This window comes from Somniosus microcephalus, unplaced genomic scaffold, assembly GCF_052327205.1.
Source record: "Somniosus microcephalus isolate GS21.2 unplaced genomic scaffold, FLI_Smic_1.0 unresolved_chr4, whole genome shotgun sequence".
NCBI classification, from domain to species: domain Eukaryota; kingdom Metazoa; phylum Chordata; class Chondrichthyes; order Squaliformes; family Somniosidae; genus Somniosus; species Somniosus microcephalus.
Window position 1 is genome coordinate 3,112,734 of NW_028225182.1, and position 22,913 is coordinate 3,135,646.

The following is a 22,913-nucleotide window of genomic DNA, read 5'->3' on the forward strand; positions in this document are numbered from 1 at the left end:
TTTTCATAATTTTACGCTTTTCCCGCACATTTCCAATACAAACTTTATAAGGAAGCCAATGCACACAGACTCTCACGGGGGATATATTTGGATTAACATCCTTTGCCACCGGGGCTGAGAGACACATCTTTCTGTTCTTTTGTCTTTCTGGGTTTGCTGTTCAAAGTTGAACAGGCGGCATGTTGCCGATAAGGGTCACAGGCAGGTAATACACAGACAGAGCGGCTCTGACCCCGCGAGATGGGCAAAAGGCTTCAGTTCAGGACAAATGCATCAATGAATTGTTCGCCCAGCACCGAGAGAGACAACATCCAGAGAAAAACACAGGAGGAAATCGATTACAAGTGGATGCCTACCCGCACTTGGTGCCGTGCTTTCGCGAACACGTCTGTTGTGTTCTCATGTAAAAAATATAATTTTGTCCGAACAGTTTGCCTGGCGCGAAAGGATCTGAATTGCAAAGGAGCAAGCATGAAAAGCTGCGTTGATGTGCTTGCTGCCAGGAGGCTGGCTGCAGCTTCCCTGGTGGTCTAGTGGTTAGGATTCGGCGCTCTCACCGCCGCGGCCCGGGTTCGATTCCCGGTCAGGAAACAGTGCGTTTTGGGGCTGTTTGAATTGCCACCATGCAATGCACCCTTACGGAACAATGCTCCGCCCCTGATTCAACTTTCCACACCGCTGCTCAACATCACTCTTCATACAGCGATACAAAATGCACATTCTTGATTTCTGTAAAATGCGTGCTGTTTCAAAGTCAGCAGGACTTGATTTCTGTCAAATTTAGACTGGCTGACTTTAAATGTTGCCAACATTTAACTGCAGCTCACAGTGTCAGGGCAGTCACGGTTTTTATCAGTCTTCCGTATATCTCCTTGCCCACTGCATCTCCCGAACAAACTTAGCTTATCACAGGCACGGCTATCGTTTATTTTCATTGCCAGTGTGAAAAATGCCAATTTTGAAACTTACCAACGTGTGCAAGCCTGGAATCAGAGAGTCCGTGGCCCCTGATAACTTGAGCATTAAGATGATCATTAGCCCTTCCTGTATTGCTCAGTAGCCCACTGTGCGAGGAACTAAGAACCACGGGCATTTTCACTTCTGTGTGGGGCTCAGCACCATACCTGCAGCTGAAGATTGAACTTGATTTGGCTCGTGATCAGTGCGGCTCAGTGAGACTTCGGCCCGTCTCTCCCTTCGCAACCCATCAGTGTGGAGAAAAGAACAGGGAATTTTACACATGTGTTGTGCTCTGTAACTTTATTTGAACATGTCATTGCATTTCACGCTGTGTCCAACACGGTGAGGTCCCCCGTGCTGTGTCAGCTTTGTATCTTTATCAACACTGCAGCTTTACATTAACAGAACCTGAGCTCCGAGATCTGGTCGGGTCACATTGCCCGAAGTGAGGAATGAGCGAGAGGGGCAATTCCACCCGGGGATAGAAAATCCTCCAAAAGAACGACAGAATACTGCGTTTGAAGTGAAGCCGAAATAGCTCAGTTGGGAGAGCGTTAGACTGATAGATCTAAAGGTCCCTGGTTCGATCCCGGGTTTCGGCAGGTTTTAGTTACTTTCTGTCTCCTTCACTACAAAAGGTACGAATCAAGAGAAATTTTACGCTCCTGATGACGCGTTTCCCAAACGAATGGGAGTGAAACCACGTCGGACATGCTGGATCCGGCTCCAACCGTCCGCTGCAGGTTCGAATTCAGTCGGGGTCCCGCCGTCTGCTTTTATACCGGGACAGTGTTTGTGGGAGGGGCTGTGGTGCGACAAAAAATTTTAGAATGAGGTTTGTTAGACCAGTCTTTCTGTTACTTTGGATTTACACTCTGCCCAGTTGTATATACGAACAGTTAACAATGTTTAAGCGATGTGGTGTGTTCAATGTTTGTGCAGTAACTCGGTCACCCAGTGTGAGCCTGAAAGACAATTTTCCAGCCTAGGTTCGAGCCTGGCCAACGGGAGCATTGTGGCCGGTTAGCTCAGTTGGTGAGAGCGTGGTGCTAATAACGCCAAGGTCGTGGGTTCGATCCCCGTACGGGCCATCAGGATGTTTTCATAATTTTACGCTTTTCCCGCACATTTCCAATACAAACTTTATAAGGAAGCCAATGCACACAGACTCTCACGGGGGATATATTTGGATTAACATCCTTTGCCACCGGGGCTGAGAGACACATCTTTCTGTTCTTTTGTCTTTCTGGGTTTGCTGTTGAACAGGCGGCATGTTGCCGATAAGTGTCACAGGCAGGTAATGCACAGACAGAGCGGCTCTGACCCCGCGAGATGGGTAAAAGACTTCAGTTCAGGACAAATGCATCAATGAATTGTTCGCCCAGCACCGAGAGAGACAACATCCAGAGAAAAACACAGGAGGAAATCGATTTCAAGTGGATGCCTACCCGTACTTGGTGCCGTGCTTTCGCGAACACGTCTGTTGTGTTCTCATGTAAAAAATATAATTTTGTCCGAACAGTTTGCCTGGCGCGAAAGGATCTGAATTGCAAAGGAGCAAGCATGAAAAGCTGCGTTGATGTGCTTGCTGTCAGGAGGCTGGCTGCAGCTTCCCTGGTGGTCTAGTGGTTAGGATTCGGCGCTCTCACCGCCGCGGCCCGGGTTCGATTCCCGGTCAGGGAACCGTGCGTTTTCGGGGCTGTTTGAATTGCCACCATACAATGCTCCGCCCCTGATTCAACTTTCCACACCGCTGCTCAACATCACTCTTCACACAGCGATACAAAATGCACATTCTTGATTTCTGTAAAATGCGTGCTGTTTCAAAGTCAGCAGGACTTGATTTCTGTCAAATTTAGACTGGCTGACTTTAAATGTTGCCAACATTTAACTGCAGCTCACAGTGTCAGGGCAGTCACGGTTTTTATCAGTCTTCCGTATATCTCCTTGCCCACTGCATCTCCCGAACAAACTTAGCTTATCACAGGCACGGCTATCGATTATTTTCATTGCCAGTGTGAAAAATGCAAATTTTGAAACTTACCAACGTGTGCAAGCCTGGAATCAGAGAGTCCGTGGCCCCTGATAACTTGAGCATTAAGATGATCATTAGCCCTTCCTGTATTGCTCAGTAGCCCACTGTGCGAGGAACTAAGAACCACGGGCATTTTCACTTCTGTGTGGGGCTCAGCACCATACCTGCAGCTGAAGATTGAACTTGATTTGGCTCGTGATCAGTGCGGCTCAGTGAGACTTCGGCCCGTCTCTCCCTTCGCAACCCATCAGTGTGGAGAAAAGAACAGGGAATTTTACACATGTGTTGTGCTCTCTAACTTTATTTGAACATGTCATTGCATTTCACGCTGTGTCCAACACGGTGAGGTCCCCCGTGCTGTGTCAGCTTTGTATCTTTATCAACACTGCAGCTTTACATTAACAGAACCTGAGCTCCGAGATCTGGTCGGGTCACATCGCCCGAAGTGAGGAATGAGCGGGAGGGGCAATTCCACCCGGGGATAGAAAATCCTCCAAAAGAACGACAGAATACTGCGTTTAACGTGAAGCCGAAATAGCTCAGTTGGGAGAGCGTTAGACTGAAGATCTAAAGGTCCCTGGTTCGATCCCGGGTTTCGGTAGGTTTTAGTTAGTTTCTGTCTCCTTCACTACAAAAGGTACGAATCAAGAGAAATTTTACGCTCCTGATGACGCGTTTCACAAACGAATGGGAGTGAAACCACGTCGGACATGCTGGATCCGGCTCCAACCGTCCGCTGCAGGTTCGAATTCAGTCGGGGTCCCGCCGTCTGCTTTTATACCGGGACAGTGTTTGTGGGAGGGGCTGTGGTGCGACAAAAAATTTTAGAATGAGGTTTGTTAGACCATAGAGCAGTCTTTCTGTTACTTTGGATTTACACTCTGCCCAGTTGTATATACGAACAGTTAACAATGTTTAAGCGATGTGGTGTGTTCAATGTTTGTGCAGTAACTCGGTCACCCAGTGTGAGCCTGAAAGACAATTTCCCAGCCTAGGTTCGAGCCTGGCCAACGGGAGCATTGTGGCCGGTTAGCTCAGTTGGTGAGAGCGTGGTGCTAATAACGCCAAGGTCGCGGGTTCGATCCCCGTACGGGCCATCAGGATATTTTCATAATTTTACGCTTTTCCCGCACATTTCCAATACAAACTTTATAAGGAAGCCAATGCACACAGACTCTCACGGGGGATATATTTGGATTAACATCCTTTGCCACCGGGGCTGTGAGACACATCTTTCTGTTCTTTTGTCTTTCTGGGTTTGCTGTTGAAAGTTGAACAGGCGGCATGTTGCCGATAAGTGTCACAGGCAGGTAATACACAGACAGAGCGGCTCTCACCCCGCGAGATGGGTAAAAGGCTTCAGTTCAGGACAAATGCATCAATGAATTGTTCGCCCAGCACCGAGAGAGACAACATCCAGAGAAAAACACAGGAGGAAATCGATTTCAAGTGGATGCCTACCCGCACTTGGTGCCGTGCTTTCGCGAACACGTCTGTTGTGTTCTCATGTAAAAAATATAATTTTGTCCGAACAGTTTGCCTGGCGCGAAAGGATCTGAATTGCAAAGGAGCAAGCATGAAAAGCTGCGTTGATGTGCTTGCTGCCAGGAGGCTGGCTGCAGCTTCCCTGGTGGTCTAGTGGTTAGGATTCGGCGCTCTCACCGCCGCGGCCCGGGTTCGATTCCCGGTCAGGGAACAGTGCGTTTTGGGGCTGTTTGAATTGCCACCATGCAATGCACCCTTACGGAACAATGCTCCGCCCCTGATTCAACTTTCCACACCGCTGCTCAACATCACTCTTCACACAGCGATACAAAATGCACATTCTTGATTTCTGTAAAATGCGTGCTGTTTCAAAGTCAGCAGGACTTGATTTCTGTCAAATTTAGACTGGCTGACTTTAAATGTTGCCAACATTTAACTGCAGCTCACAGTGTCAGGGCAGTCACGGTTTTTATCAGTCTTCCGTATATCTCCTTGCCCACTGCATCTCCCGAACAAACTTAGCTTATCACAGGCACGGCTATCGATTATTTTCATTGCCAGTGTGAAAAATGCAAATTTTGAAACTTACCAACGTGTGCAAGCCTGGAATCAGAGAGTCCGTGGCCCCTGATAACTTGAGCATTAAGATGATCATTAGCCCTTCCTGTATTGCTCAGTAGCCCACTGTGCGAGGAACTAAGAACCACGGGCATTTTCACTTCTGTGTGGGGCTCAGCACCATACCTGCAGCTGAAGATTGAACTTGATTTGGCTCGTGATCAGTGCGGCTCAGTGAGACTTCGGCCCGTCTCTCCCTTCGCAACCCATCAGTGTGGAGAAAAGAACAGGGAATTTTACACATGTGTTGTGCTCTCTAACTTTATTTGAACATGTCATTGCATTTCACGCTGTGTCCAACACGGTGAGGTCCCCCGTGCTGTGTCCGCTTTGTATCTTTATCAACACTGCAGCTTTACATTAACAGAACCTGAGCTCCGAGATCTGGTCGGGTCACATCGCCCGAAGTGAGGAATGAGCGGGAGGGGCAATTCCACCCGGGGATAGAAAATCCTCCAAAAGAACGACAGAATACTGCGTTTAACGTGAAGCCGAAATAGCTCAGTTGGGAGAGCGTTAGACTGAAGATCTAAAGGTCCCTGGTTCGATCCCGGGTTTCGGTAGGTTTTAGTTAGTTTCTGTCTCCTTCACTACAAAAGGTACGAATCAAGAGAAATTTTACGCTCCTGATGACGCGTTTCACAAACGAATGGGAGTGAAACCATGTCGGACATGCTGGATCCGGCTCCAACCGTCCGCTGCAGGTTCGAATTCAGTCGGGGTCCCGCCGTCTGCTTTTATACCGGGACAGTGTTTGTGGGAGGGGCTGTGGTGCGACAAAAAATTTTAGAATGAGGTTTGTTAGACCAGTCTTCCTGTTACTTTGGATTTACACTCTGCCCAGTTGTATATACGAACAGTTAACAATGTTTAAGCGATTTGGTGTGTTCAATGTTAGTGCAGTAACTCGGTCACCCAGTGTGAGCCTGAAAGACAATTTCCCAGCCTAGGTTCGAGCCTGGCCAACGAGAGCATTGTGGCCGGTTAGCTCAGTTGGTGAGAGCGTGGTGCTAATAACGCCAAGGTCGCGGGTTCGATCCCCGTACGGGCCATCAGGATGTTTTCATAATTTTACGCTTTTCCCGCACATTTCCAATACAAACTTTATAAGGAAGCCAATGCACACAGACTCTCACGGGGGATATATTTGGATTAACATCCTTTGCCACCGGGGCTGAGAGACACATCTTTCTGTTCTTTTGTCTTTCTGGGTTTGCTGTTGAAAGTTGAACAGGCGGCATGTTGCCGATAAGGGTCACAGGCAGGTAATAGACAGACAGAGCGGCTCTGACCCCGCGAGATGGGCAAAAGGCTTCAGTTCAGGACAAATGCATCAATGAATTGTTCGCCCAGCACCGAGAGAGACAACATCCAGAGAAAAACACAGGAGGAAATCGATTTCAAGTGGATGCCTACCCGCACTTGGTGCCGTGCTTTCGCGAACACGTCTGTTGTGTTCTCATGTAAAAAATATAATTTTGTCCGAACAGTTTGCCTGGCGCGAAAGGATCTGAATTGCAAAGGAGCAAGCATGAAAAGCTGCGTTGATGTGCTTGCTGTCAGGAGGCTGGCTGCAGCTTCCCTGGTGGTCTAGTGGTTAGGATTCGGCGCTCTCACCGCCGCGGCCCGGGTTCGATTCCCGGTCAGGGAACCGTGCGTTTTCGGGGCTGTTTGAATTGCCACCATACAATGCTCCGCCCCTGATTCAACTTTCCACACCGCTGCTCAACATCACTCTTCATACAGCGATACAAAATGCACATTCCTGATTTCTGTAAAATGCGTGCTGTTTCAAAGTCAGCAGGACTTGATTTCTGTCAAATTTAGACTGGCTGACTTTAAATGTTGCCAACATTTAACTGCAGCTCACAGTGTCAGGGCAGTCACGGTTTTTATCAGTCTTCCGTATATCTCCTTGCCCACTGCATCTCCCGAACAAACTTAGCTTATCACAGGCACGGCTATCGATTATTTTCATTGCCAGTGTGAAAAATGCCAATTTTGAAACTTACCAACGTGTGCAAGCCTGGAATCAGAGAGTCCGTGGCCCCTGATAACTTGAGCATTAAGATGATCATTAGCCCATCCTGTATTGCTCAGTAGCCCACTGTGCGAGGAACTAAGAACCACGGGCATTTTCACTTCTGTGTGGGGCTCAGCACCATACCTACAGCTGAAGATTGAACTTGATTTGGCTCGTGATCAGTGCGGCTCAGTGAGACTTCGGCCCGTCTCTCCCTTCGCAACCCAGCAGTGTGGAGAAAAGAACAGGGAATTTTACACATGTGTTGTGCTCTGTAACTTTATTTGAACATGTCATTGCATTTCACGCTGTGTCCAACACGGTGAGGTCCCCCGTGCTGTGTCAGCTTTGTATCTTTATCAACACTGCAGCTTTACATTAACACAACCTGAGCTCCGAGATCTGGTCGGGTCACATTGCCGAAGTGAGGAATGACCGAGAGGGGCAATTCCACCCGGGGATAGAAAATCCTTCAAAAGAACGACAGAATACTGCATTTGATGTGAAGCCGAAATAGCTCAGTTGGGAGAGCGTTAGACTGAAGATTTAAAGGTCCCTGGTTCGATCCCGAGTTTCGGTAGGTTTTAGTTACTTTCTGTCTCCTTCACTGCAAAAGGTACGAATCAAGAGAAATCTTACGCTCCTGATGACGCGTTTCCCAAACGAATGGGAGTGAAACCACGTCGGACATGCTGGATCCGGCTCCAACCGTCCGCTGCAGGTTCGAATTCAGTCGGGGTCCCGCCGTCTGCTTTTATACCGGGACAGTGTTTGTGGGAGGGGCTGTGGTGCGACAAAAAATTTTAGAATGAGATTTGTTAGACCATAGAGCAGTCTTTCTGTTACTTTGGATTTACACTCTGCCCAGTTGTATATACGAACAGTTAACAATGTTTAAGCAATGTGGTGTGTTCAATGTTTGTGCAGTAACTCGGTCACCCAGTGTGAGCCTGAAAGACAATTTCCCAGCCTAGGTTCGAGCCTGGCCAACGGGAGCATTGTGGCCGGTTAGCTCAGTTGGTGAGAGCGTGGTGCTAATAACGCCAAGGTCGCGGGTTCGATCCCCGTACGGGCCATCAGGATGTTTTCATAATTTTACGCTTTTCCCGCACATTTCCAATACAAACTTTATAAGGAAGCCAATGCACACAGACTCTCACGGGGGATATATTTGGATTAACATCCTTTGCCACCGGGGCTGAGAGACACATCTTTCTGTTCTTTTGTCTTTCTGGGTTTGCTGTTGAAAGTTGAACAGGCGGCATGTTGCCGATAAGGGTCACAGGCAGGTAATAGACAGACAGAGCGGCTCTGACCCCGCGAGATGGGCAAAAGGCTTCAGTTCAGGACAAATGCATCAATGAATTGTTCGCCCAGCACCGAGAGAGACAACATCCAGAGAAAAACACAGGAGGAAATCGATTTCAAGTGGATGCCTACCCGCACTTGGTGCCGTGCTTTCGCGAACACGTCTGTTGTGTTCTCATGTAAAAAATATAATTTTGTCCGAACAGTTTGCCTGGCGCGAAAGGATCTGAATTGCAAAGGAGCAAGCATGAAAAGCTGCGTTGATGTGCTTGCTGTCAGGAGGCTGGCTGCAGCTTCCCTGGTGGTCTAGTGGTTAGGATTCGGCGCTCTCACCGCCGCGGCCCGGGTTCGATTCCCGGTCAGGGAACCGTGCGTTTTCGGGGCTGTTTGAATTGCCACCATACAATGCTCCGCCCCTGATTCAACTTTCCACACCGCTGCTCAACATCACTCTTCATACAGCGATACAAAATGCACATTCCTGATTTCTGTAAAATGCGTGCTGTTTCAAAGTCAGCAGGACTTGATTTCTGTCAAATTTAGACTGGCTGACTTTAAATGTTGCCAACATTTAACTGCAGCTCACAGTGTCAGGGCAGTCACGGTTTTTATCAGTCTTCCGTATATCTCCTTGCCCACTGCATCTCCCGAACAAACTTAGCTTATCACAGGCACGGCTATCGATTATTTTCATTGCCAGTGTGAAAAATGCCAATTTTGAAACTTACCAACGTGTGCAAGCCTGGAATCAGAGAGTCCGTGGCCCCTGATAACTTGAGCATTAAGATGATCATTAGCCCATCCTGTATTGCTCAGTAGCCCACTGTGCGAGGAACTAAGAACCACGGGCATTTTCACTTCTGTGTGGGGCTCAGCACCATACCTACAGCTGAAGATTGAACTTGATTTGGCTCGTGATCAGTGCGGCTCAGTGAGACTTCGGCCCGTCTCTCCCTTCGCAACCCAGCAGTGTGGAGAAAAGAACAGGGAATTTTACACATGTGTTGTGCTCTGTAACTTTATTTGAACATGTCATTGCATTTCACGCTGTGTCCAACACGGTGAGGTCCCCCGTGCTGTGTCAGCTTTGTATCTTTATCAACACTGCAGCTTTACATTAACACAACCTGAGCTCCGAGATCTGGTCGGGTCACATTGCCGAAGTGAGGAATGACCGAGAGGGGCAATTCCACCCGGGGATAGAAAATCCTTCAAAAGAACGACAGAATACTGCATTTGATGTGAAGCCGAAATAGCTCAGTTGGGAGAGCGTTAGACTGAAGATTTAAAGGTCCCTGGTTCGATCCCGAGTTTCGGTAGGTTTTAGTTACTTTCTGTCTCCTTCACTGCAAAAGGTACGAATCAAGAGAAATCTTACGCTCCTGATGACGCGTTTCCCAAACGAATGGGAGTGAAACCACGTCGGACATGCTGGATCCGGCTCCAACCGTCCGCTGCAGGTTCGAATTCAGTCGGGGTCCCGCCGTCTGCTTTTATACCGGGACAGTGTTTGTGGGAGGGGCTGTGGTGCGACAAAAAATTTTAGAATGAGATTTGTTAGACCATAGAGCAGTCTTTCTGTTACTTTGGATTTACACTCTGCCCAGTTGTATATACGAACAGTTAACAATGTTTAAGCAATGTGGTGTGTTCAATGTTTGTGCAGTAACTCGGTCACCCAGTGTGAGCCTGAAAGACAATTTCCCAGCCTAGGTTCGAGCCTGGCCAACGGGAGCATTGTGGCCGGTTAGCTCAGTTGGTGAGAGCGTGGTGCTAATAACGCCAAGGTCGCGGGTTCGATCCCCGTACGGGCCATCAGAATGTTTTCATAATTTTACGCTTTTCCCGCACATTTCCAATACAAACTTTATAAGGAAGCCAATGCACACAGACTCTCACGGGGGATATATTTGGATTAACATCCTTTGCCACCGGGGCTGAGAGACACATCTTTCTGGTCTTTCTGGGTTTGCTGTTGAAAGTTGAACAGGCGGCATGTTGCCGATAAGTGTCACAGGCAGGTAATACACAGACAGAGCGGCTCTGACCCCGCGAGATGGGTAAAAGGCTTCAGTTCAGGACAAATGCATCAATGAATTGTTCGCCCAGCACCGAGAGAGACAACATCCAGAGAAAAACACAGGAGGAAATCGATTTCAAGTGGATGCCTACCCGCACTTGGTGCCGTGCTTTCGCGAACACGTCTGTTGTGTTCTCATGTAAAAAATATAATTTTGTCCGAACAGTTTGCCTGGCGCGAAAGGATCTGAATTGCAAAGGAGCAAGCATGAAAAGCTGCGTTGATGTGCTTGCTGCCAGGAGGCTGGCTGCAGCTTCCCTGGTTATCTAGTGGTTAGGATTCGGCGCTCACACCGCCGCGGCCCGGGTTCGATTCCCGGTCAGGGAACAGTGCGTTTTGGGGCTGTTTGAATTGCCACCATGCAATGCACCCTTACGGAACAATGCTCCGCCCCTGATTCAACTTTCCACACCGCTGCTCAACATCACTCTTCATACAGCGATACAAAATGCACATTCTTGATTTCTGTAAAATGCGTGCTGTTTCAAAGTCAGCAGGACTTGATTTCTGTCAAATTTAGACTGGCTGACTTTAAATGTTGCCAACATTTAACTGCAGCTCACAGTGTCAGGGCAGTCACGGTTTTTATCAGTCTTCCGTATATCTCCTTGCCCACTGCATCTCCCGAACAAACTTAGCTTATCACAGGCACGGCTATCGATTATTTTCATTGCCAGTGTGAAAAATGCAAATTTTGAAACTTACCAACGTGTGCAAGCCTGGAATCAGAGAGTCCGTGGCCCCTGATAACTTGAGCATTAAGATGATCATTAGCCCTTCCTGTATTGCTCAGTAGCCCACTGTGCGAGGAACTAAGAACCACGGGCATTTTCACTTCTGTGTGGGGCTCAGCACCATACCTGCAGCTGAAGATTGAACTTGATTTGGCTCGTGATCAGTGCGGCTCAGTGAGACTTCGGCCCGTCTCTCCCTTCGCAACCCATCAGTGTGGAGAAAAGAACAGGGAATTTTACACATGTGTTGTGCTCTGTAACTTTATTTGAACATGTCATTGCATTTCACGCTGTGTCCAACACGGTGAGGTCCCCCGTGCTGTGTCAGCTTTGTATCTTTATCAACACTGCAGCTTTACATTAACAGAACCTGAGCTCCGAGATCTGGTCGGGTCACATTGCCCGAAGTGAGGAATGAGCGAGAGGGGCAATTCCACCCGGGGATAGAAAATCCTCCAAAAGAACGACAGAATACTGCGTTTGACGTGAAGCCGAAATAGCTCAGTTGGGAGAGCGTTAGACTGAAGATCTAAAGGTCCCTGGTTCGATCCCGGGTTTCGGCAGGTTTTAGTTACTTTCTGTCTCCTTCACTACAAAAGGTACGAATCAAGAGAAATTTTACGCTCCTGATGACGCGTTTCCCAAACGAATGGGAGTGACACCACGTCGGACATGCTGGATCCGGCTCCAACCGTCCGCTGCAGGTTCGAATTCAGTCGGGGTCCCGCCGTCTGCTTTTATACCGGGACAGTGTTTGTGGGAGGGGCTGTGGTGCGACAAAAATTTTTAGAATGAGGTTTGTTAGACCAGTCTTTCTGTTACTTTGGATTTACACTCTGCCCAGTTGTATATACGAACAGTTAACAATGTTTAAGCGATGTGGTGTGTTCAATGTTTGTGCAGTAACTTGGTCACCCAGTGTGAGCCTGAAAGACAATTTTCCAGCCTAGGTTCGAGCCTGGCCAACGGGAGCATTGTGGCCGGTTAGCTCAGTTGGTGAGAGCGTGGTGCTAATAACGCCAAGGTCGCGGGTTCGATCCCCGTACGGGCCATCAGGATGTTTTCATAATTTTACGCTTTTCCCGCACATGTCCAATACAAACTTTATAAGGAAGCCAATGCACACAGACTCTCACGGGGGATATATTTGGATTAACATCCTTTGCCACCGGGGCTGAGAGACACATCTTTCTGGTCTTTCTGGGTTTGCTGTTGAAAGTTGAACAGGCGGCATGTTGCCCATAAGTGTCACAGGCAGGTAATACACAGACAGAGCGGCTCTGACCCCGCGAGATGGGTAAAAGGCTTCAGTTCAGGACAAATGCATCAATGAATTGTTCGCCCAGCACCGAGAGAGACAACATCCAGAGAAAAACACAGGAGGAAATCGATTTCAAGTGGATGCCTACCCGCACTTGGTGCCGTGCTTTCGCGAACACGTCTGTTGTGTTCTCATGTAAAAAATATAATTTTGTCTGAACAGTTTGCCTGGCGCGAAAGGATCTGAATTGCAAAGGAGCAAGCATGAAAAGCTGCGTTGATGTGCTTGCTGCCAGGAGGCTGGCTGCAGCTTCCCTGGTTATCTAGTGGTTAGGATTCGGCGCTCTCACCGCCGCGGCCCGGGTTCGATTCCCGGTCAGGGAATAGTGCGTTTTGGGGCTGTTTGAATTGCCACCATGCAATGCACCCTTACGGAACAATGCTCCGCCCCTGATTCAACTTTCCACACCGCTGCTCAACATCACTCTTCATACAGCGACACAAAATGCACATTCTTGATTTCTGTAAAATGCGTGCTGTTTCAAAGTCAGCAGGACTTGATTTCTGTCAAATTTAGACTGGCTGACTTTAAATGTTGCCAACATTTAACTGCAGCTCACAGTGTCAGGGCAGTCACGGTTTTTATCAGTCTTCCGTATATCTCCTTGCCCAATGCATCTCCCGAACAAACTTAGCTTATCACAGGCACGGCTATCGATTATTTTCATTGCCAGTGTGAAAAATGCAAATTTTGAAACTTACCAACGTGTGCAAGCCTGGAATCAGAGAGTCCGTGGCCCCTGATAACTTGAGCATTAAGATGATCATTAGCCCTTCCTGTATTGCTCAGTAGCCCACTGTGCGAGGAACTAAGAACCACGGGCATTTTCACTTCTGTGTGGGGCTCAGCACCATACCTGCAGCTGAAGATTGAACTTGATTTGGCTCGTGATCAGTGCGGCTCAGTGAGACTTCGGCCCGTCTCTCCCTTCGCAACCCATCAGTGTGGAGAAAAGAACAGGGAATTTTACACATGTGTTGTGCTCTGTAACTTTATTTGAACATGTCATTGCATTTCACGCTGTGTCCAACACGGTGAGGTCCCCCGTGCTGTGTCAGCTTTGTATCTTTATCAACACTGCAGCTTTACATTAACAGAACCTGAGCTCCGAGATCTGGTCGGGTCACATTGCCCGAAGTGAGGAATGAACGAGAGGGGCAATTCCACCCGGGGATAGAAAATCCTCCAAAAGAACGACAGAATACTGCGTTTGACGTGAAGCCGAAATAGCTCAGTTGGGAGAGCGTTAGACTGAAAATCTAAAGGTTCCTGGTTCAATCCCGGGTTTCGGCAGGTTTTAGTTACTTTCTGTCTCCTTCAGTACAAAAGGTACGAATCAAGAGAAATTTTACGCTCCTGATGACGCGTTTCCCAAACGAATGGGAGTGACACCACGTCGGACATGCTGGATCCGGCTCCAACCGTCCGCTGCAGGTTCGAATTCAGTCGGGGTCCCGCCGTCTGCTTTTATACCGGGACAGTGTTTGTGGGAGGGGCTGTGGTGCGACAAAAAATTTTAGAATGAGGTTTGTTAGACCAGTCTTTCTGTTACTTTGGATTTACACTCTGCCCAGTTGTATATACGAACAGTTAACAATGTTTAAGCGATGTGGTGTGTTCAATGTTTGTGCAGTAACTCGGTCACCCAGTGTGAGCCTGAAAGACAATTTTCCAGCCTAGATTCGAGCCTGGCCAACGGGAGCATTGTGGCCGGTTAGCTCAGTTGGTGAGAGCGTGGTGCTAATAACGCCAAGGTCGCGGGTTCGATCCCCGTACGGGCCATCAGGATGTTTTCATAATTTTACGCTTTTCCCGCACATTTCCAATACAAACTTTATAAGGAAGCCAATGCACACAGACTCTCACGGGGGATATATTTGGATTAACATCCTTTGCCACCGGGGCTGAGAGACACATCTTTCTGGTCTTTCTGGGTTTGCTGTTGAAAGTTGAACAGGCGGCATGTTGCCGATAAGTGTCACAGGCAGGTAATACACAGACAGAGCGGCTCTGACCCCGCGAGATGGGTAAAAGGCTTCAGTTCAGGACAAATGCATCAATGAATTGTTCGCCCAGCACCGAGAGAGACAACATCCAGAGAAAAACACAGGAGGAAATCGATTTCAAGTGGATGCCTACCCGCACTTGGTGCCGTGCTTTCGCGAACACGTCTGTTGTGTACTCATGTAAAAAATATAATTTTGTCCGAACAGTTTGCCTGGCGCGAAAGGATCTGAATTGCAAAGGAGCAAGCATGAAAAGCTGCGTTGATGTGCTTGCTGCCAGGAGGCTGGCTGCAGCTTCCCTGGTTATCTAGTGGTTAGGATTCGGCGCTCACACCGCCGCGGCCCGGGTTCGATTCCCGGTCAGGGAACAGTGCGTTTTGGGGCTGTTTGAATTGCCACCATGCAATGCACCCTTACGGAACAATGCTCCGCCCCTGATTCAACTTTCCACACCGCTGCTCAACATCACTCTTCATACAGCGATACAAAATGCACATTCTTGATTTCTGTAAAATGCGTGCTGTTTCAAAGTCAGCAGGACTTGATTTCTGTCAAATTTAGACTGGCTGACTTTAAATGTTGCCAACATTTAACTGCAGCTCACAGTGTCAGGGCAGTCACGGTTTTTATCAGTCTTCCGTATATCTCCTTGCCCAATGCATCTCCCGAACAAACTTAGCTTATCACAGGCACGGCTATCGATTATTTTCATTGCCAGTGTGAAAAATGCAAATTTTGAAACTTACCAACGTGTGCAAGCCTGGAATCAGAGAGTCCGTGGCCCCTGATAACTTGAGCATTAAGATGATCATTAGCCCTTCCTGTATTGCTCAGTAGCCCACTGTGCGAGGAACTAAGAACCACGGGCATTTTCACTTCTGTGTGGGGCTCAGCACCATACCTGCAGCTGAAGATTGAACTTGATTTGGCTCGTGATCAGTGCGGCTCAGTGAGACTTCGGCCCGTCTCTCCCTTCGCAACCCATCAGTGTGGAGAAAAGAACAGGGAATTTTACACATGTGTTGTGCTCTGTAACTTTATTTGAACATGTCATTGCATTTCACGCTGTGTCCAACACGGTGAGGTCCCCCGTGCTGTGTCAGCTTTGTATCTTTATCAACACTGCAGCTTTACATTAACAGAACCTGAGCTCCGAGATCTGGTCGGGTCACATTGCCCGAAGTGAGGAATGAGCGAGAGGGGCAATTCCACCCGGGGATAGAAAATCCTCCAAAAGAACGACAGAATACTGCGTTTGACGTGAAGCCGAAATAGCTCAGTTGGGAGAGCGTTAGACTGAAGATCTAAAGGTTCCTGGTTCAATCCCGGGTTTCGGTAGGTTTTAGTTACTTTCTGTCTCCTTCAGTACAAAAGGTACGAATCAAGAGAAATTTTACGCTCCTGATGACGCGTTTCCCAAACGAATGGGAGTGACACCACGTCGGACATGCTGGATCCGGCTCCAACCGTCCGCTGCAGGTTCGAATTCAGTCGGGGTCCCGCCGTCTGCTTTTATACCGGGACAGTGTTTGTGGGAGGGGCTGTGGTGCGACAAAAAATTTTAGAATGAGGTTTGTTAGACCAGTCTTTCTGTTACTTTGGATTTACACTCTGCCCAGTTGTATATACGAACAGTTAACAATGTTTAAGCGATGTGGTGTGTTCAATGTTTGTGCAGTAACTCGGTCACCCAGTGTGAGCCTGAAAGACAATTTCCCAGCCTAGGTTCGAGCCTGGCCAACGGGAGCATTGTGGCCGGTTAGCTCAGTTGGTGAGAGCGTGGTGCTAATAACGCCAAGGTCGCGGGTTCGATCCCCGTACGGGCCATCAGGATGTTTTCATAATTTTACGCTTTTCCCGCGCATTTCCAATACAAACTTTATAAGGAAGCCAATGCACACAGACTCTCACGGGGGATATATTTGGATTAACATCCTTTGCCACCGGGGCTGAGAGACACATCTTTCTGGTCTTTCTGGGTTTGCTGTTGAAAGTTGAACAGGCGGCATGTTGCCGATAAGTGTCACAGGCAGGTAATACACAGACAGAGCGGCTCTGACCCCGCGAGATGGGTAAAAGGCTTCAGTTCAGGACAAATGCATCAATGAATTGTTCGCCCAGCACCGAGAGAGACAACATCCAGAGAAAAACACAGGAGGAAATCGATTTCAAGTGGATGCCTACCCGCACTTGGTGCCGTGCTTTCGCGAACACGTCTGTTGTGTTCTCATGTAAAAAATATAATTTTGTCCGAACAGTTTGCCTGGCGCGAAAGGATCTGAATTGCAAAGGAGCAAGCATGAAAAGCTGCGTTGATGTGCTTGCTGCCAGGAGGCTGGCTGCAGCTTCCCTGGTGGTCTAGTGGTTAGGATTCGGCGCTCTCACCGCCGCGGCCCGGGTTCGCTTCCCGGTCAGGGAACAGTGCGTTTTGGGGCTGTTTGAATTGCCACCATGCAATGCACCCTTACGGAACAATGCTCCGCCCCTGATTCAACTTTCCACACCGCTGCTCAACATCACTCTTCATACAGCGATACAAAATGCACATTCTTGATTTCTGTAAAATGCGTGCTGTTTCAAAGTCAGCAGGACTTGATTTCTGTCAAATTTAGACTGGCTGACTTTAAATGTTGCCAACATTTAACTGCAGCTCACAGTGTCAGGGCAGTCACGGTTTTTATCAGTCTTCCGTATATCTCCTTGCCCACTGCATCTCCCGAACAAACTTAGCTTATCACAGGCACGGCTATCGATTATTTTCATTGCCAGTGTGAAAAATGCAAATTTTGAAACTTACCAACGTGTGCAAGCCTGGAATCAGAGAGTCCGTGGCCCCTGATAACTTGAGCATTAAGATGATCATTAGCCCTTCCTGTATTGCTCAGTAGCCCACTGTGCGAGGAACTAAGAACCACGGGCATTTTCACTTCTGTGTGGGGCTCAGCACCATACCTGCAGCTGAAGATTGAACTTGATTTGGCTCGTGATCAGTGCGGCTCAGTGAGACTTCGGCCCGTCTCTCCCTTCGCAACCCATCAGTGTGGAGAAAAGAACAGGGAATTTTACACATGTGTTGTGCTCTGTAACTTTATTTGAACATGTCATTGCATTTCACGCTGTGTCCAACACGGTGAGGTCCCCCGTGCTGTGTCAGCTTTGTATCTTTATCAACACTGCAGCTTTACATTAACAGAACCTGAGCTCCGAGATCTGGTCGGGTCACATTGCCCGAAGTGAGGAATGAGCGAGAGGGGCAATTCCACCCGGGGATAGAAAATCCTCCAAAAGAACGACAGAATACTGCGTTTGACGTGAAGCCGAAATAGCTCAGTTGGGAGAGCGTTAGACTGAAGATCTAAAGGTCCCTGGTTCGATCCCGGGTTTCGGCAGGTTTTAGTTACTTTCTGTCTCCTTCACTACAAAAGGTACGAATCAAGAGAAATTTTACGCTCCTGATGACGCGTTTCCCAAACGAATGGGAGTGAAACCACGTCGGACATGCTGGATCCGGCTCCAACCGTCCGCTGCAGTTTCGAATTCAGTCGGGGTCCCGCCGTCTGCTTTTATACCGGGACAGTGTTTGTGGGAGGGGCTGTGGTGCGACAAAAAATTTTAGAATGAGGTTTGTTAGACCAGTCTTTCTGTTACTTTGGATTTACACTCTTCCCAGTTGTATATACGAACAGTTAACAATGTTTAAGCGATGTGGTGTGTTCAATGTTTGTGCAGTAACTCGGTCACCCAGTGTGAGCCTGAAAGACAATTTCCCAGCCTAGGTTCGAGCCTGGCCAACGGGAGCATTTTGGCCGGTTAGCTCAGTTGGTGAGAGCGTGGTGCTAATAACGCCAAGGTCGCGGGTTCGATCCCCGTACGGGCCATCAGGATGTTTTCATAATTTTACGCTTTTCCCGCACATTTCCAATACAAACTTTATAAGGAAGCCAATGCACACAGACTCTCACGGGGGATATATTTGGATTAACATCCTTTGCCACCGGGGCTGAGAGACACATCTTTCTGGGTTTGCTGTTGAAAGTTGAACAGGCGGCATGTTGCCGATAAGTGTCACAGGCAGGTAATACACAGACAGAGCGGCTCTGACCCCGCGAGATGGGTAAAAGGCTTCAGTTCAGGACAAATGCATCAATGAATTGTTCGCCCAGCACCGAGAGAGACAACATCCAGAGAAAAACACAGGAGGAAATCGATTTCAAGTGGATGCCTACCCGCACTTGGTGCCGTGCTTTCGCGAACACGTCTGTTGTGTTCTCATGTAAAAAATATAATTTTGTCCGAACAGTTTGCCTGGCGCGAAAGGATCTGAATTGCAAAGGAGCAAGCATGAAAAGCTGCGTTGATGTGCTTGCTGCCAGGAGGCTGGCTGCAGCTTCCCTGGTGGTCTAGTGGTTAGGATTCGGCGCTCTCACCGCCGCGGCCCGTGTTCGATTCCCGGTCAGGGAACAGTGCGTTTTGGGGCTGTTTGAATTGCCACCATGCAATGCACCCTTACGGAACAATGCTCCGCCCCTGATTCAACTTTCCACACCGCTGCTCAACATCACTCTTCATACAGCGATACAAAATGCACATTCTTGATTTCTGTAAAATGCGTGCTGTTTCAAAGTCAGCAGGACTTGATTTCTGTCAAATTTAGACTGGCTGACTTTAAATGTTGCCAACATTTAACTGCAGCTCACAGTGTCAGGGCAGTCACGGTTTTTATCAGTCTTCCGTATATCTCCTTGCCCACTGCATCTCCCGAACAAACTTAGCTTATCACAGGCACGGCTATCGATTATTTTCATTGCCAGTGTGAAAAATGCAAATTTTGAAACTTACCAACGTGTGCAAGCCTGGAATCAGAGAGTCCGTGGCCCCTGATAACTTGAGCATTAAGATGATCATTAGCCCTTCCTGTATTGCTCAGTAGCCCACTGTGCGAGGAACTAAGAACCACGGGCATTTTCACTTCTGTGTGGGGCTCAGCACCATACCTGCAGCTGAAGATTGAACTTGATTTGGCTCGTGATCAGTGCTGCTCAGTGAGACTTCGGCCCGTCTCTCCCTTCGCAACCCATCAGTGTGGAGAAAAGAACAGGGAATTTTACACATGTGTTGTGCTCTGTAACTTTATTTGAACATGTCATTGCATTTCACGCTGTGTCCAACACGGTGAGGTCCCCCGTGCTGTGTCAGCTTTGTATCTTTATCAACACTGCAGCTTTACATTAACAGAACCTGAGCTCCGAGATCTGGTCGGGTCACATTGCCCGAAGTGAGGAATGAGCGAGAGGGGCAATTCCACCCGGGGATAGAAAATCCTCCAAAAGAACGACAGAATACTGCGTTTGACGTGAAGCCGAAATAGCTCAGTTGGGAGAGCGTTAGACTGAAGATCTAAAGGTCCCTGGTTCGATCCCGGGTTTCGGCAGGTTTTAGTTACTTTCTGTCTCCTTCACTACAAAAGGTACGAATCAAGAGAAATTTTACGCTCCTGATGACGCGTTTCCCAAACGAATGGGAGTGAAACCACGTCGGACATGCTGGATCCGGCTCCAACCGTCCGCTGCAGGTTCGAATTCAGTCGGGGTCCCGCCGTCTGCTTTTATACCGGGACAGTGTTTGTGGGAGGGGCTGTGGTGCGACAAAAAATTTTAGAATGAGGTTTGTTAGACCAGTCTTTCTGTTACTTTGGATTTACACTCTGCCCAGTTGTATATACGAACAGTTAACAATGTTTAAGCGATGTGGTGTGTTCAATGTTTGTGCAGTAACTCGGTCACCCAGTGTGAGCCTGAAAGACAATTTTCCAGCCTAGGTTCGAGCCTGGCCAACGGGAGCATTGTGGCCGGTTAGCTCAGTTGGTGAGAGCGTGGTGCTAATAACGCCAAGGTCGCGGGTTCGATCCCCGTACGGGCCATCAGGATGTTTTCATAATTTTACGCTTTTCCCGCACATTTCCAATACAAACTTTATAAGGAAGCCAATGCACACAGACTCTCACGGGGGATATATTTGGATTAACATCCTTTGCCACCGGGGCTGAGAGACACATCTTTCTGGGTTTGCTGTTGAAAGTTGAACAGGCGGCATGTTGCCGATAAGTGTCACAGGCAGGTAATACACAGACAGAGCGGCTCTGACCCCGCGAGATGGGTAAAAGGCTTCAGTTCAGGACAAATGCATCAATGAATTGTTCGCCCAGCACCGAGAGAGACAACATCCAGAGAAAAACACAGGAGGAAATCGATTTCAAGTGGATGCCTACCCGCACTTGGTGCCGTGCTTTCGCGAACACGTCTGTTGTGTTCTCATGTAAAAAATATAATTTTGTCCGAACAGTTTGCCTGGCGCGAAAGGATCTGAATTGCAAAGGAGCAAGCATGAAAAGCTGCGTTGATGTGCTTGCTGCCAGGAGGCTGGCTGCAGCTTCCCTGGTGGTCTAGTGGTTAGGATTCGGCGCTCTCACCGCCGCGGCCCGTGTTCGATTCCCGGTCAGGGAACAGTGCGTTTTGGGGCTGTTTGAATTGCCACCATGCAATGCACCCTTACGGAACAATGCTCCGCCCCTGATTCAACTTTCCACACCGCTGCTCAACATCACTCTTCATACAGCGATACAAAATGCACATTCTTGATTTCTGTAAAATGCGTGCTGTTTCAAAGTCAGCAGGACTTGATTTCTGTCAAATTTAGACTGGCTGACTTTAAATGTTGCCAACATTTAACTGCAGCTCACAGTGTCAGGGCAGTCACGGTTTTTATCAGTCTTCCGTATATCTCCTTGCCCACTGCATCTCCCGAACAAACTTAGCTTATCACAGGCACGGCTATCGATTATTTTCATTGCCAGTGTGAAAAATGCAAATTTTGAAACTTACCAACGTGTGCAAGCCTGGAATCAGAGAGTCCGTGGCCCCTGATAACTTGAGCATTAAGATGATCATTAGCCCTTCCTGTATTGCTCAGTAGCCCACTGTGCGAGGAACTAAGAACCACGGGCATTTTCACTTCTGTGTGGGGCTCAGCACCATACCTGCAGCTGAAGATTGAACTTGATTTGGCTCGTGATCAGTGCTGCTCAGTGAGACTTCGGCCCGTCTCTCCCTTCGCAACCCATCAGTGTGGAGAAAAGAACAGGGAATTTTACACATGTGTTGTGCTCTGTAACTTTATTTGAACATGTCATTGCATTTCACGCTGTGTCCAACACGGTGAGGTCCCCCGTGCTGTGTCAGCTTTGTATCTTTATCAACACTGCAGCTTTACATTAACAGAACCTGAGCTCCGAGATCTGGTCGGGTCACATTGCCCGAAGTGAGGAATGAGCGAGAGGGGCAATTCCACCCGGGGATAGAAAATCCTCCAAAAGAACGACAGAATACTGCGTTTGACGTGAAGCCGAAATAGCTCAGTTGGGAGAGCGTTAGACTGAAGATCTAAAGGTCCCTGGTTCGATCCCGGGTTTCGGCAGGTTTTAGTTACTTTCTGTCTCCTTCACTACAAAAGGTACGAATCAAGAGAAATTTTACGCTCCTGATGACGCGTTTCCCAAACGAATGGGAGTGAAACCACGTCGGACATGCTGGATCCGGCTCCAACCGTCCGCTGCAGGTTCGAATTCAGTCGGGGTCCCGCCGTCTGCTTTTATACCGGGACAGTGTTTGTGGGAGGGGCTGTGGTGCGACAAAAATTTTTAGAATGAGGTTTGTTAGACCAGTCTTTCTGTTACTTTGGATTTACACTCTGCCCAGTTGTATATACGAACAGTTAACAATGTTTAAGCGATGTGGTGTGTTCAATGTTTGTGCAGTAACTCGGTCACCCAGTGTGAGCCTGAAAGACAATTTTCCAGCCTAGGTTCGAGCCTGGCCAACGGGAGCATTGTGGCCGGTTAGCTCAGTTGGTGAGAGCGTGGTGCTAATAACGCCAAGGTCGCGGGTTCGATCCCCGTACGGGCCATCAGGATGTTTTCATAATTTTACGCTTTTCCCACACATATCCAATACAAACTTTATAAGGAAGCCAATGCACACAGACTCTCACGGGGGATATATTTGGATTAACATCCTTTGCCACCGGGGCTGAGAGACACATCTTTCTGGGTTTGCTGTTGAAAGTTGAACAGGCGGCATGTTGCCGATAAGTGTCACAGGCAGGTAATACACAGACAGAGCGGCTCTGACCCCGCGAGATGGGTAAAAGGCTTCAGTTCAGGACAAATGCATCAATGAATTGTTCGCCCAGCACCGAGAGAGACAACATCCAGAGAAAAACACAGGAGGAAATCGATTTCAAGTGGATGCCTACCCGCACTTGGTGCCGTGCTTTCGCGAACACGTC

The 22,913-nt window shown here is 48.3% G+C and overlaps 29 non-coding genes across 29 annotated transcripts; all 29 read left to right on the top strand.

The window, feature by feature from the left end:
* The first annotated feature begins 519 nt into the window (after nt 1-519).
* On the top strand, nt 520-591 carry trnae-cuc (transfer RNA glutamic acid (anticodon CUC)). Its single transcript has one exon. It is a non-coding gene; the product is annotated as a tRNA-Glu (tRNA).
* An 897-nt stretch (nt 592-1,488) lies between these two features.
* On the top strand, nt 1,489-1,562 carry trnai-gau (transfer RNA isoleucine (anticodon GAU)). The gene has a single exon. It is a non-coding gene; the product is annotated as a tRNA-Ile (tRNA).
* A 415-nt stretch (nt 1,563-1,977) lies between these two features.
* On the top strand, nt 1,978-2,051 carry trnai-aau (transfer RNA isoleucine (anticodon AAU)). The gene has a single exon. It is a non-coding gene; the product is annotated as a tRNA-Ile (tRNA).
* A 520-nt stretch (nt 2,052-2,571) lies between these two features.
* Nucleotides 2,572-2,643, top strand: trnae-cuc (transfer RNA glutamic acid (anticodon CUC)). Its single transcript has one exon. It is a non-coding gene; the product is annotated as a tRNA-Glu (tRNA).
* Nucleotides 2,644-3,523: 880 nt separating this feature from the next.
* trnaf-gaa (transfer RNA phenylalanine (anticodon GAA)) lies at nt 3,524-3,596 on the top strand. The gene has a single exon. It is a non-coding gene; the product is annotated as a tRNA-Phe (tRNA).
* Nucleotides 3,597-4,018: 422 nt separating this feature from the next.
* trnai-aau (transfer RNA isoleucine (anticodon AAU)) lies at nt 4,019-4,092 on the top strand. The gene has a single exon. It is a non-coding gene; the product is annotated as a tRNA-Ile (tRNA).
* Nucleotides 4,093-4,619: 527 nt separating this feature from the next.
* trnae-cuc (transfer RNA glutamic acid (anticodon CUC)) lies at nt 4,620-4,691 on the top strand. The gene has a single exon. It is a non-coding gene; the product is annotated as a tRNA-Glu (tRNA).
* Nucleotides 4,692-5,588: 897 nt separating this feature from the next.
* trnaf-gaa (transfer RNA phenylalanine (anticodon GAA)) lies at nt 5,589-5,661 on the top strand. The gene has a single exon. It is a non-coding gene; the product is annotated as a tRNA-Phe (tRNA).
* A 415-nt stretch (nt 5,662-6,076) lies between these two features.
* trnai-aau (transfer RNA isoleucine (anticodon AAU)) lies at nt 6,077-6,150 on the top strand. The gene has a single exon. It is a non-coding gene; the product is annotated as a tRNA-Ile (tRNA).
* A 527-nt stretch (nt 6,151-6,677) lies between these two features.
* Nucleotides 6,678-6,749, top strand: trnae-cuc (transfer RNA glutamic acid (anticodon CUC)). Its single transcript has one exon. It is a non-coding gene; the product is annotated as a tRNA-Glu (tRNA).
* An 879-nt stretch (nt 6,750-7,628) lies between these two features.
* Nucleotides 7,629-7,701, top strand: trnaf-gaa (transfer RNA phenylalanine (anticodon GAA)). Its single transcript has one exon. It is a non-coding gene; the product is annotated as a tRNA-Phe (tRNA).
* A 422-nt stretch (nt 7,702-8,123) lies between these two features.
* On the top strand, nt 8,124-8,197 carry trnai-aau (transfer RNA isoleucine (anticodon AAU)). Its single transcript has one exon. It is a non-coding gene; the product is annotated as a tRNA-Ile (tRNA).
* A 527-nt stretch (nt 8,198-8,724) lies between these two features.
* On the top strand, nt 8,725-8,796 carry trnae-cuc (transfer RNA glutamic acid (anticodon CUC)). The gene has a single exon. It is a non-coding gene; the product is annotated as a tRNA-Glu (tRNA).
* Nucleotides 8,797-9,675: 879 nt separating this feature from the next.
* On the top strand, nt 9,676-9,748 carry trnaf-gaa (transfer RNA phenylalanine (anticodon GAA)). The gene has a single exon. It is a non-coding gene; the product is annotated as a tRNA-Phe (tRNA).
* Nucleotides 9,749-10,170: 422 nt separating this feature from the next.
* trnai-aau (transfer RNA isoleucine (anticodon AAU)) lies at nt 10,171-10,244 on the top strand. Its single transcript has one exon. It is a non-coding gene; the product is annotated as a tRNA-Ile (tRNA).
* A 520-nt stretch (nt 10,245-10,764) lies between these two features.
* Nucleotides 10,765-10,836, top strand: trnav-cac (transfer RNA valine (anticodon CAC)). Its single transcript has one exon. It is a non-coding gene; the product is annotated as a tRNA-Val (tRNA).
* Nucleotides 10,837-11,733: 897 nt separating this feature from the next.
* trnaf-gaa (transfer RNA phenylalanine (anticodon GAA)) lies at nt 11,734-11,806 on the top strand. Its single transcript has one exon. It is a non-coding gene; the product is annotated as a tRNA-Phe (tRNA).
* Nucleotides 11,807-12,221: 415 nt separating this feature from the next.
* trnai-aau (transfer RNA isoleucine (anticodon AAU)) lies at nt 12,222-12,295 on the top strand. Its single transcript has one exon. It is a non-coding gene; the product is annotated as a tRNA-Ile (tRNA).
* A 1,489-nt stretch (nt 12,296-13,784) lies between these two features.
* Nucleotides 13,785-13,857, top strand: trnaf-gaa (transfer RNA phenylalanine (anticodon GAA)). Its single transcript has one exon. It is a non-coding gene; the product is annotated as a tRNA-Phe (tRNA).
* Nucleotides 13,858-14,272: 415 nt separating this feature from the next.
* On the top strand, nt 14,273-14,346 carry trnai-aau (transfer RNA isoleucine (anticodon AAU)). Its single transcript has one exon. It is a non-coding gene; the product is annotated as a tRNA-Ile (tRNA).
* Nucleotides 14,347-14,866: 520 nt separating this feature from the next.
* On the top strand, nt 14,867-14,938 carry trnav-cac (transfer RNA valine (anticodon CAC)). Its single transcript has one exon. It is a non-coding gene; the product is annotated as a tRNA-Val (tRNA).
* Nucleotides 14,939-15,835: 897 nt separating this feature from the next.
* On the top strand, nt 15,836-15,908 carry trnaf-gaa (transfer RNA phenylalanine (anticodon GAA)). The gene has a single exon. It is a non-coding gene; the product is annotated as a tRNA-Phe (tRNA).
* A 415-nt stretch (nt 15,909-16,323) lies between these two features.
* trnai-aau (transfer RNA isoleucine (anticodon AAU)) lies at nt 16,324-16,397 on the top strand. The gene has a single exon. It is a non-coding gene; the product is annotated as a tRNA-Ile (tRNA).
* A 1,489-nt stretch (nt 16,398-17,886) lies between these two features.
* Nucleotides 17,887-17,959, top strand: trnaf-gaa (transfer RNA phenylalanine (anticodon GAA)). The gene has a single exon. It is a non-coding gene; the product is annotated as a tRNA-Phe (tRNA).
* Nucleotides 17,960-18,374: 415 nt separating this feature from the next.
* Nucleotides 18,375-18,448, top strand: trnai-aau (transfer RNA isoleucine (anticodon AAU)). The gene has a single exon. It is a non-coding gene; the product is annotated as a tRNA-Ile (tRNA).
* A 1,480-nt stretch (nt 18,449-19,928) lies between these two features.
* On the top strand, nt 19,929-20,001 carry trnaf-gaa (transfer RNA phenylalanine (anticodon GAA)). Its single transcript has one exon. It is a non-coding gene; the product is annotated as a tRNA-Phe (tRNA).
* Nucleotides 20,002-20,416: 415 nt separating this feature from the next.
* Nucleotides 20,417-20,490, top strand: trnai-aau (transfer RNA isoleucine (anticodon AAU)). The gene has a single exon. It is a non-coding gene; the product is annotated as a tRNA-Ile (tRNA).
* A 1,480-nt stretch (nt 20,491-21,970) lies between these two features.
* On the top strand, nt 21,971-22,043 carry trnaf-gaa (transfer RNA phenylalanine (anticodon GAA)). The gene has a single exon. It is a non-coding gene; the product is annotated as a tRNA-Phe (tRNA).
* A 415-nt stretch (nt 22,044-22,458) lies between these two features.
* trnai-aau (transfer RNA isoleucine (anticodon AAU)) lies at nt 22,459-22,532 on the top strand. The gene has a single exon. It is a non-coding gene; the product is annotated as a tRNA-Ile (tRNA).
* The last annotated feature ends 381 nt before the right edge of the window (nt 22,533-22,913 follow it).